We start from the raw sequence: 12911 nt of genomic DNA, 5'->3' as shown, positions 1-12911 counted from the left end.
AAGAACAAAGTTGGAGCACTGACACTATGGGATTTCAGAACTTACTATTATTAAGTTACAGTAATCTACACAGCATGGTACTGGTGAAAAAACAGACAAACATATCCATAAAGAGCCCAGACATAGACCTACACCAATTCAGTCAACTGATTCTTGATGAAAGAGCAAATGCCATTCAGTGCAGAAAGAATATTATTTTTGACAAATAGTACTGAAATAACTAGATATTCATAAGCATAAAGAAAGACCTTACATTTACAAAAATTACTCAAAATGGATTATAGGCCTAAATGTAAAGCACAAAACTATAAAACTTCTAAAAGGTAAATGTATTGATGCCCAAGGACTACCATAACAAAGTACCACAATCTGGGTGGCTTTAAAGAAGAGAACTCTTAAAAAGCTCAACAATTAAAAAAAATTTAATGGGCAGGGATCCCTGGGTGGCGCAGCGGTTTGGCGCCTGCCTTTGGCCCAGGGCGCGATCCTGGAGACCCGGGATCGAATCCCACATCGGGCTTCCGGTGCATGGAGCCTGCTTCTCCCTCTGCCTATGTCTCTGCCTCTCTCTCTCTCTCTCTCTCTCTCTCTCTCTGTGTGTGTGTATGACTATCATAAATAAAGAAAAATTAAAAAAAATTTAATGGGCTGATGTAAACTTACACTTCAACAAAGAATATATGCAGATGGCAAATAAGCATATGAAAAAATGCTCAACATCATATGTCATTAGAGAGCTGAAAGTTACAAGGGGATGTCACTACATATCGAAAACCCTGGCCAAACCAAGTGGTGTTAAGGATGTTGATTCATTGCTGGGAATGCAAAATGGTACAGCCACTCTGGAAGACAGTTTAGCACATTTTTTACAAAGCTAAACATAGTACTGCCATATGATCTAGCAATTGTACTCCTTAGGTATTCACACAATTGATTCTAAACTTATATCCACACAAAACCCTGTGTTCAAATGTTGATAGCTACTTTATTCATAATCATCAAAAACTGAGGGGAAAAATGTACTTCAATAAGTGAATGGATAAACAAACTGTGGGACATCCATACAATGTAATATTATTTGGTGATAAAAAGAGCTATCAAGCTATAAAATAGATATGGAGCAACCTTAAATGAATGTTGCTCAGGAAAAGAAGCCAGTCTGTAAAGGCCACATATTGTATGATTTCAACTATGTTGCAAGTCCTCAGATATGTATTTTGCAAACATCGCCTCCAAGTATGAGGCTTGTTTTTATTTTCTAAACAGAACTTTTCACAGATGTTTTTAACTTTAATAAAGACTAAATTATCAATCTTTTCTTTCACAGTGATCCATAAATGATTCCTTTTGGTGTAGTATCCAAAAACTCATTGCCATAACCAAAAGTCACCTATGTTTTCTCCTATATGATTGTTGAGGGCAAACTGCATCCCCAGAAAAAGATATTTTGAAGTCCTAAACCCTAGTATCTGTGAATGTAAACTTATTTGGAAATAGGCTATTTGCAGACATAATCAAGTTAAGATGAGGTCCTAATGCAATGATTGATGTCCTTTTAAGAAAAGTTTGGAGAGATGCAGAGGAAGAAATCCACGTGACAACAGAGGCAAAAACTGGAGTGATGTGTCTAGAAGCCAAGAAGAGCAAGGATTGCTGGCAACCACTAAAACTTAGGAAGAAGCAAGGAAAAAATCCTTCTGTAGAGACTTCACAGAGCATGGCTTTGTGACAAAATTTCAGAATTTTGCATCCAGAACCATGAAAAATTACAACTCTGTTTTTTTTAAAGCCACCCATTTATAGCACCGTGTTATAGCAACCCTAAGAAACTAATACATATGCTGGTACCAGAAAAGTACAGTTTTACTGTGAGAGATACAAAAAAAAAAAGATGGAAGTAGCTTTGAAATTAGGTAATGGGTAGATGAATTAAGAGTTTTGAGGCACACAACAGAAAAAGCTTAGACTGCTTAGAAAGGGCTGTTGGTAGAAATACAGATATTAAAGGTGATTTTGTGAGGGGTCTGAGAGAAAAAAAGGAAATGGTGAAAAAAAGCATCTACAGTCTTAGAGGAAACATACATCATCTTAGAGAAAGAATACATACACTGTCAAGAACAGAATGTTGCTAGCAATATAAACTTTAAAGATTTTCCTGGCAAGGCCTTGAAAGGAAAACATGAATATATTATTGGATACTGAGAAAACCAATCGTTGTCACAAAATGGCAGAAATTGGCTGAATTATGTTCTCCTGTTGGATGGAAAGTACAACTTATAACTACAGTTGACCTTTGAACAAAGTGGCAGTAAGAAGCACTGACATCTCATGTAGTAAAAATCCACCTATAAATTTTGACTCTCCAAAAACTTAACTACTAATAGCCTACTGTTGACTGGCAGCCTTACCAAAAACACAGTCAACTGACACATCACATACTGTATTTTAACAATAAAGTAAGCTATAGAAAAAAATGTTATTTAAAAACCATAAGGAAGAGAAAATACATTTATAGTACTATACTGCTATTTATCTTAAAAAACTTCACATATACGTGAACCCACACAGTTCAAACCTATGATTGATGTTCAAGGGTCAAATGTAATGAACGTGGCTACTTAGCTAAGGATATTTCTAAGCTAGGTGTGGAAGATGTGACCATGGTTTCTCCTTGCTGCCTATAGCAACAAGCAAGAGAGAAAGAAATGGAGAAAGGAATTGTTAAGCAAAAAGGAACAAGCACTTGATGATTTGGAATATTCTCAACCTATCCAATATAGCATACTCTGGAAGTGAGAGTATGTTCTCAGTGAGAACATGGCTTGAACAACTTGACCTCATACTGTAGTTTCCAGAACTATGAGAAAACACATGCATTAGGACACTAAAAGCACTAAATACAAAGGGAAAAATGTATAATTAGACTCATAAAAATTTTAAAATCCTGCTCTACAAAAGATACTGTTAAGAAAATACAAAGAAGAGTCACAGACTGGGAGAAAAACCTAACTGAAAAAAGAACTTGTGTTCCAAACATATAAAGATTTTTATAACCCAAGAAGACAAATAACCCGTTTCTTTTTTTATTTAATTTTTTTATTGGAGTTCAATTTGCCAACATATAGCATAACACCCAGTGCTCATCCCTCCAAGTGCCCCCCTAGGTGCCCATCACCCAGCCACTGCCACCCCCCGGCCCACCTCCCCTTACACTACCCCTTGTTCATTTCCTACAGTTAGGTGGCTCTCATGTTTTGTCACCCTCACTGATATTTTCACTCATTTTCTTTCCTTTCCCTTTATTCCCTTTCACTAATTTTTATATTCCCCAAATGAATGAGAACATATAATGTTTGTCCTTTTCTGATTGACTTATTTCACTCAGCATAATACCCTCCAGGTCCCTCCACATCGAACCAAATGGTGGGTATTCGTTGTTTCTAACGGCTGAGTAATATTCCATTGTATACATAAACCACATCTTCTTTATTCATTCATCTTTCAATGGACACCGAGGCTCCTTCCACAGTTTGGCTATTGTGGACATTGATGCTATAAACATAGGGGTGCAGGAGTCCCGGCATTTCACTGCATCTTTATCTTTGGGGTAAATCCCCAGCAGTGCAATTGCTGGGTCATAGGGCAGATCTACTTTTAACTCATTTTTTATATTTTTTTATTGGTGTTCAATTTGCCAACATATAGAAAAACACCCAGTGCTCATCCCATCAAGTGCCCCCCTCAGTGCCCATCACGCAGTCACCGCCACCCCCAGGCCACCTCCCTTTCTACCACACCTAGTTCGTTTCCCAGAGTTAGGAGTCTCTCATGTTCTGTCTCCCTTTCTGATATTTCCCACTCATTTTTTCTCCTTTCCCCTTTATTCCCTTTCACTATTCATAACTTTTTTATAGATCTTGGATACTAGCCCTTTATCTGATATGTCATTTGCAAATATCTTCTCCCATTCTGTAGGTTCTTTTGAGTTTTGTTGACTGTATCCTTTGCTTTGCAAAAGCTTCTTATCTTGATGAAGTCCCAATAGTTCATTTTTCCTTTTGTTTCGCTTGCCTTCATGGATGTATCTTCCAAGAAGTTGCTGTGGCCAAGTTCAAAAAGGGTGTTGCCTGTGTTTTCCTCTAGGATTTTGATGGATTCGTGTCTCACATTTAGATCTTTCAACCATTTTGAGTTTATCTTTGTGTATGGTGTAAGAGAGTGGTCTAGTTTCATTCTTCCTCATGTGGATGTCCAATTTTCCCAGCACCATTTATTGAAGAGACTGTCTTTTTTCCCAGTGGATAGTCTTTCCTCCTTTGTCGAATATTAGTTGATCATAAAGTTGAGGGTCCGCTTCTGGATTCTCTATTCTGCTCATTGATCTATGTAGTACAACCTGAAACCTGGCATTGTGATGCCTCCAGCTATGGTTTTATTTTTTAACATTCCCCTGGCTATTTGGCTATTTTTAACATTCCCCTGTCTATCCACACAAATCTTGAGATGATTTGTTCCAACTCTGAAGAAATCCATGGTATTTTGATAGGGATTGCATTAAACGTGTAAATTGCCCTGGGTAACATTGACATTTTCACAATATTAATTCTGCCAATCCATGAGCATGGAATATTTTTCATCTTTGTGTCTTCCTCAATTTCTTTCAGAAGTGTTCTGTAGTTTTTAGGGTATAGATCCTTTACCTGTTTGGTTAGGTTTATTCCTAGGTATCTTATGCTTTTGGGTGCAATTGTAAATGGGATTGACTCCTTAATTTCTCTTTCTTCAGTCTCATTGTTAGTGTATAGAAATGCCACTGACTTCTGGGCATTGATTTTGTATCCTGTCACACTGCCGAATTGCTGTATGAGTTCTAGCAATCTTGGGGTGGAGTATTTTGGGATTTCTACGTACAGTATCATGTCATCGGCGAAGAGGGAGAGTTTGACTTCTTCTTTGCCAATTTGAATGCCTTTTATTTCTTTTTGTTGCCTGATTACTGAGGCTAGGACTTCTAGCACTATGTTGAATAGCCGTGGTGAGAGTGGACATCCCTGTCTTGTTCCTGATCTTAGGGGAAAGGCTCCCAGTGTTTCCCCATTGAGAATGATATTTGCTGTGGGCTTTTTGTAGATGGCTTTTAAGATGCTGAGGAATGTTCCCTCTATCCCTACACTCTGAAGTGTTGATCCGGAATAGATGCAGCATTTTGTCAAATGCTTTCTCTGCATCTATTGAGAGGATCATATGATTCTTGTTTTTTGTCTTGCTGATATGATCAATCACATTGATTGTTTTACGAGTGTTGAACCAGCCTTGCATCCCAGGGATAAATCCTACTTGATCATGGTGAATATTCTTCTTAATGTACTGTTGGATCCTATTAGCTGGTATCTTGTTGAGAATTTTTCTGTGTTTATCAGGGATGTTGGTCTATAATTCTTTTTGGTCAGGTCTTTGGTTTTGGAATTAAGGTGATGCTGGCCTCATAGAATGAGTTTGCAAGTATTCCATCTCTTTCTCTCTTTTGGAACAGCTTTAGTAGAAGATGTATGGTTTCTTCTTTAAACATTTGATAGAATTCCCCTGGGAAGCCATCTGGCCCTGGACTTTTGTCTTGTGAGGTTTGTGATTACTGCTTCAATTTCCTCCCTGGTTATTGGCCTGTTCGGGTTTTCTATTTCTTCCTGTTCCAGTTTTGGTAGTTTCTGGTTTTCCAGAAATGCGTCCATTTCTTCTAGATTGCCTAATTTATTTTCATATGGCTGCTCATAATAAGTTTTTAAAATCGTTTGTATTTCCTTGGTATTAGTGGCGATCTCTCCTTTCTCATTCGTGATTTTATTAGAGTCTTTTCTCTTTGTTTTTAATAAGGCTGGCTAATGGTTTATCTATATTATGAATTCTGTCAAAGAACCAACTCCTGGTTTTGTTGCTCTGTTCCATCCTTCTTCTGGTCTCTATTTCTTGAGTTCTGCTTGAATCTTTATTAATTCTCTTCTGCTGGGTGTAGGATCTATTTGCTGTTTTTTCTCCAGCTCCTTTAGGTGAAAGGTTAGCTTTTGTATTTGAGTTCTTTCCAGTTTTTGGATGGATGCTTGTATTGGCAATGTATTTCCTTCTCAGAACTGCTTTTGCTGTTTCCCAAAGAATTTGAATGGTTGTATCTTCATTCTCATTAGTTTCCATGAATCTTGTTAATTCTTCCTTAATTTTCTGGTTGACCCTTTCATCTTTTACCAGGATGGTCTTTAACCTCCACGTGTTTGAAATCCTTCCAGACTTCTTCTTGTGATTTATTTCTAGTTTCAAAGCATCATGGTCTGAAAATATGCAGGGGATGATCCCTATCTTTTGGTATCAGTTAAGACCTGATTTGTGACCCAGTATGTGGTCTATTCTGGAGAAAGTTCAGGGTGCACTTGAGAAGAATGTGTATTCAGTTGCGTTTGGATGTAAAGTTCTGTAGATATCTGTGAAATCCATCTGGTCCAGTGTATCATTTAAAGCTCTTGTTTCTTTGGAGATGTTGTGCTTAGAAGATCTGTCGATTATAGAAAGCGCTGTGTTCAAGTCACCAAGTATAAGTGTATTATTATTTAAGTATCCTAACTTTGGTTATTAGTTGATTGATATACTTGGCAGCTCCCACATTAGGGGCATAAATATTCATGATTGTTAGGTCCTCTTGTTGGACAGTTCCTTTAAGTATGATATAGTGTCCCTCTTCATCTCTTACTACAGTCTTTGGGATAAACTTTAGTTTATCTGATATAAGGATGGCTACCCCTGCTTTCTTTTGAGGATCATTTGAATGGTAAATGGTTCTCCAACCTTTTATTTTCAGGTCCTTAGGTCTAAAATGAGTCTCTTGTAAACAGCAAATAGATGGGTCTTGCTCTTTTATCCAGTCTGAATCCCTGTGTCTTTTGATGGGGTCATTAAGCCCATTCATGTTCAGAGATATGAATTGAAAGATATGAATTTAGTGTCACCATGATACCTACTCAGTGCCTGTTTTTGTGGATTGTTTCTTTGGACTTCCTCTTTCTTTTAGAGAGAAAAGATATTTTATCTTTTATATTTCTTGCAGAGCTGGTTTGGTGGTCACATATTCTTTCAGTTGCTGCCTATATTGGTAGCTCTTTATCTCTCCTTCTATTCTGAATGTGAGCCTTGCTGGATAGAGTATTCTTGGCTGCATGTTCTCCTCATTTAGGACCCCTGAATATATCTTGCCAGCCCTTTCTGGCCTACCAGGTCTCTGTGGAGAGGTCTGCTCTTATCCTAATACTTCTCCCCATAAAGGTTAGGGATTTCTTGTCTCTTGCTGCTTTCAGGATCTTCTCTTTATCTTTGGAATTTGTAAGCTTCAGTATTAAATGTCGAGGTGTTGAGCAGTTTTTATTGATTTTAGGGGGGGATCTCTCTATCTCCTGGATCTGAATGCCTGTTTCCCTTCCCAATTTTGGGAAGTTCTCAGCTATGATTTATTCAAATACACCTTCTGGACCGCTGTCCCTTTCAGCGTTCTCTGGAACCCCAATTAAACGTAGATTTTTCCTTCTGAGGCTGTTATTCATTTCCCCTAACCTATCCTCATGATATTTTAATTGCTTTTCTCTTTTTTCCTCAGCTTCCTTCCTTGTCATCAACTCGTCTTCTATGTCACTCACTCGTTCTTCTACCTCATTAATCCTCATTTTTAGGACCTCCAGTTTGGACTGCATCTCATTTAACTGATTTTTAACTTCTGCCTGATTAGATCTAAATTCTTCAGTCATGAAGTCTCTTGAATCCTTTATGCTTTTTTCTAGAGCCACCAGTAGCTTTATAACTGTGCTTCTGAATTGGCCTTCTGACATTGAATTGTAATCCAAATTTTGTAACTCTGTGGAAGAGAGGACTGTTTCTGATTCTTTCTTTTGTGGTGAGTTTTTCCTTCTAGTCATTTTGCTCAGTGCAGAGTGGCCAAACCCAAATTGTACTTGATAGAAACGCAAACTCTTTTCACTGTAGCATTCCAGCGTTCTCTCTTTAAATCTCAGACCGAATTTCTAGGTTTTCAGGGTGATTTTAAAGTTATCTAGGTAAGCTGGTGGGGACAGGTGACTTGTGGACCCTACTCTTCCACCATCTTGCCCTGCCTCCTACCCAAGTTTCTTTGAATGAGCAAAATATCTGAACAAAGAAAGAAAAACTATGGATGGCAAATAAACATATGAAGAAATGTTCAACACCATTCATCAACAGAAAAATGCAAAAGAAAACAATAATTAGATGCCACTATACACTCATTAAAATGGCTAAAATGAAACACACATGCACATAAACAATATAAAGTGGTTCTGGCAAAAATGCAGAGCAACTAGAATTGTCATGCACGGATGTCGGGATCACTTTACTCATTATCTTGTTTTACTTTTCTTAAAAGCACTTTCTGGGCAGCCCCGGTGGCCCAGCGGTTTAGCGCCACCTTCAGCCCAGGGCATGATCCTGGAGACCCCAGCTGAAGTCCGACGTCAGGCTCCCTGCATGGAGCCTGCTTCTCCCTCTGCCTGTGTCTCTGCCTCTCTCTCTCTCTCTCTCTGTCTCTCTCTCTCTCTTTCTCTCTCGAATAAGTAAATAAAAAATCTTAAAAAGAAGCACTTTCCATTACTCTAAAGCTTACTTATGTCAGCCCTTATGCATCTGTTCACATGTGTAATGTCTCTCTCCCTCAATATAAGTACCATGATGACTTGGTGTCTTGTCACCACTGTGTCACCTCAGCACCAAGACAATGGCAAAAAGTGGGAACTCAATACATACATATTAAAAGGAGCAGAAAGAAATGATACAAAGGTAAGTAAATTTGAGAAGGCAAAGAACCTACTGTCAGCAGTCCACAGATGGGCAACCTGCTGATGTAAAAGAAAATAAATTTAGACCACCAGGGTTGCACACATTCAAATTATCTGGAAAGCACTGCAAAATATTGATTCTAGGCCATACCAAACCAATGAAATCAGAATCTAAGAATGGGATTCAAGTTTTAATCATTAAAGTTCTCCAAGGTGCAGTGTGTGGTCAAGATTGAAAACTACTGAGGAAATGGAACCTAGGCTGTGGAGCTGTATACACTTGGGTAGAGATCTTGGGTAAGTTACTTAACCTCCCTCAGTCCCAAAAATCTAATCTACAAAATGGGAGTAATACACACCTCCCAACGATTGAGATTACATGCAAAGCTCTTAGTAAATGTTGATTTGCCTTTCCAGGTCAAACTTCATTGTTTAGCATGATAGATGATAATTAAATCATCAATTCATACCTTCCACTGTTACCTGATTATTGAACTGAACATTTGCATTGGAGAGTTCAGAAATGCTAACTTTTTTCACCATCCTGATGATATAATGCTGCCTGAAGCTATATCTATTTTAAATCTATGAGTAACTAAACTTTGAAGAAAAATACAGCTGATTATACCAGTGATTCTCAAACCTGGATGCAGATTAGAATCAACCTAAGCTTTGCAAATTTCCAGACTTTGCGCAAGCCAAACCAGAATCCCTGGGGTAGGTCCAGAGCATCAGTATTCTTCTTTTTTTTTTTTTTCATCAGTATTCTTTAAAAAGGGAACTGATCTGTGATTCTAAAACACAGTCAGGGCTGGAAAACACTGATTTGTACTAATGGCATCCCATGCTAACTGCACATCTGAGTCATTCGCAGAGCTCTCAAAAAATAGATTGATTCCAGAATGCTGCCATAAACTTTGAGATTCAGAATCTGTGGACACGGAGCCTGTCGTTTTGCAAAGCATCATAAGACTTCCCCTAGTGATTCTGACAGAAGCCCACAGGGAACCACTACCTTGTATCATACATTTACTCTCCCTTTGTGTACCAACAAAGATCATCTAGAACCTTCACTGGCTTTCCAATGCCAAGCCTGCCCCGTTGCTTTTAATCAGTAACTGATGCAACACATCACAGTAAGTCTACATTTTACAGATCTTTGCAGAACATTTTAATGTGCAGACAAGTGACCCACGTAATTTACCATACACTGTGCCCAGTACCAGCTATGCAGTCTGCTGGCCTTTCTAACCAAATGGCAATTTGAGAATGGCAAAATGGAAGACCCAGGCCTTATTTCCCTTTAAGTGGCATGTAATACCAGGACTAATGAAATTAACCTCATTGGTTAATTGGTCAGATGAGTCTGAATGAAATCCAAGTTGTTGTCTGCACCTAGAGGCAAATTGTTATATGTACTTCCCTCAGAGAGATAACAAAATCTAAGGAAAGGTGATTCCCGAATTAGGAGCATTAAGAGTGCCCTGCAATTTTCATACTCCACTAAACACAGTAGCATAGCAGGGTCCTTAGAGAATGATTTTAGGGAAGTCATTCAATCAGTACAAATATATCACCCTGGTGGCACTACCAGGCAGAGATGATAATAGCATTTAAACAACCAGACATTATTTTAAGCTTATTAGATACATTAACTCATGTGATCCTCACAATAACCCTATCAAGCAAGTACCATTATTATTTGCATTTCATAGATTAAAAAAACAAACAAACAAAAACAAATGCACATAGAAGTTAAATGATTTGCCCTAAGACACAGAGCTAGTAAGCAGCAGTTTTTAAACCCAGGCAATTTGCTTCAGTCCATTACCTTAACCACTACAGTGTAGATGAGTGATGGCCAAGCAGTCTTTAAAAAAATTTTTTTTTAAGTTAGTCTGCATCAGAAACTGGAGATCAGACTGTGTGTACTGTGGGTAAGTTACTTAACCTCTGCAACATTTTTGTATTTGAAAAACAAAGATAATGACAGCCCGGACTCACTGAGTTGGGGTGAGGATTAAACAAAACAATGCATGTAATATACTTAGGACAGTACTGGGCATTTTAAAGAGCTGTCAGTTTCAGTCAAAGTGGTCAAGGAGAAATGACAACCTATTAAACCAAAAACCTCTTCTGGTGATATATAAATTCCCAGTATACCAGATCCAATATGAAACACAAAATAGATTTTTCACAAGAACTTTATAACTGCCACTGTAACAGAGCCCTAACCTATTGGGTCCAAGAGGGAATCAGTCTGCAATGAGAGCCTCATTTGCTACAGTTGGGCCTCTTTCACCAACATCCCCAAACATGAAGCTGCATAAATGTAACCACACCATGAACCACACTTCTAGAGAGCCACAGAAGACTCAGGGTTGATTGGAGAAGACCCTGTCAAGTGGTAAAGGTCAGCCCCCCTCAGTTACATTTGCATAAACAAGGGACAAACAAAATGAGAACGCAAACAAAAATAGATAACATTCATCATATGCTTACCACTCATTAAATGATTTCTGCGTATTACCTCATTTAATCCTCAAAATACACTTTCAGGGTCTAACATTCCCAAAGACAACCACACAAACTCACTGGTTGATTTCACTTTAAATTCATGACTACACACCTCAAACAGGTATTTAACATTGCCTGACAGTTGAATCTCTAGTTTATTTTGCCAGTCTCCAGGAGGACGATGGCACATGTGCCTCCTCTGAGTTCTAGCACCTCTTCTCCTCTCCTCTATGCCCTTCAATGACAGCATCACAGACACACAGTGCCACTACCACCTGTTGGTATCTGCAGCTGTTGTCTCCACTTCCCCTCTAGTTATAATGGAGTATGTGTTCCTGTCAATTCAAAGCCAACTACCCATGTGTTCTGGGGTCTCCTCCCCTCTCAGATATCCAAGGACTTCCCTCCACAATGTTCCCCTCTCTCATCTGCATCATTCCTTCCTTTCTAGGACTTTGATCGCACTGCCATAAAAATATATTATAGTTTCTTCTATCTCGGAAAAAAAAAAAGTCCACTTCACCTCAAGGCCCCTCTACTCCACTAGTCATTCTTTTTAAAATGATTAAAATCCTAATTCCACATCCATCTTACACATTAGCGTTCACCACTGTTAACCACCACCTCCTCCTTTTGTTTGGCTTCCCTGCCTTCTCCTCTTTGTGTACACTCTCAATCTAGGTGTTCAACCAATCCTTCGGTTTAAATACCACTTTTATGGTAGTGATTCCAAAGCCCTTACATCACCCAGAACTTCAGACTCAAATTTTCAATGGCCAACCTGACTTCTCAACTTAAAAACTTGTTAGATTTATGTTATTTGTATTTTACCACAATAAAGAAAAATAAATCTACAAGGTGTTACCTTGTAGATTTATGGAGAGATAAACCAATATACGGAAAACAAAACAAAACAAAACAAAGGTGGCTAGATGTTAATTGTAGGACCCAGGTGACGGATATACAGAGTTCACTGGAAAATTCTTTCCAACTCTGTTGTTTGTATGGTGCATGTTGGGGAAAAACCTTGTAGGCATCTCAAACCTAACACACACTCAAAAGCTAATTCTTCCAAAATGAAACCTACCCCCACCACCACCTACAGTTTTCCTCATGTCATTCAACAGCAAGTGTTGCAGGCAAGGCAAAAACCGAGGACTCAGGACACAGGCTTGACTGGCTATCTCCCACCTGGAATATAACTCCATCGAGGCAGGGCTCAGATATGAGCCCTTAAGCAGGGCTAAGATATGCCTGTCTTGTTCAGATATATTCTCGATTTCCAGAACAGTGCATGAACACACAGGAGGTGTTGAGAAATGGCTGCTGAATTAGCTGAATTCATGCTCCGTTTCTTGCTAGGGCCCTCAGCCCTCACTGGTGCTTGATTGAGGACGGAGGTCTTGGCCTCTAAGCCTCCCCAGCCCTGGCCAGCGAAGACACGTCTTAGTACCTGATTATGGCTTCTTACCAATCATATCAGCTCCATTATCCTCAAAGAGATTCCAAGGCCTTTCTTTATCAACAGAGCCAGAGTTTCCTGCCCCAAACCTG

General features: G+C 38.8%; 1 protein-coding gene across 1 annotated transcript in view; it reads right to left on the bottom strand.

Moving 5' to 3' along the window:
• PTPN20 (protein tyrosine phosphatase non-receptor type 20) overlaps positions 1-12911 on the bottom strand; it is a 133517-nt gene extending 120606 nt beyond the window's left edge. The window contains exon 1 of the mRNA XM_041731215.1: positions 12829-12911. The gene's annotated coding sequence lies outside the window, so the exon portion shown is untranslated. The remainder of the gene's footprint in view (positions 1-12828) is intronic.

The sequence above is a fragment of the Vulpes lagopus genome, chromosome 2 (genome assembly GCF_018345385.1).
Source record: "Vulpes lagopus strain Blue_001 chromosome 2, ASM1834538v1, whole genome shotgun sequence".
Lineage (NCBI taxonomy): Eukaryota > Metazoa > Chordata > Mammalia > Carnivora > Canidae > Vulpes > Vulpes lagopus.
The sequence above is the reverse complement of the archived record's forward strand: the minus strand, read 5'-3'. Positions and strand labels throughout refer to the sequence as shown.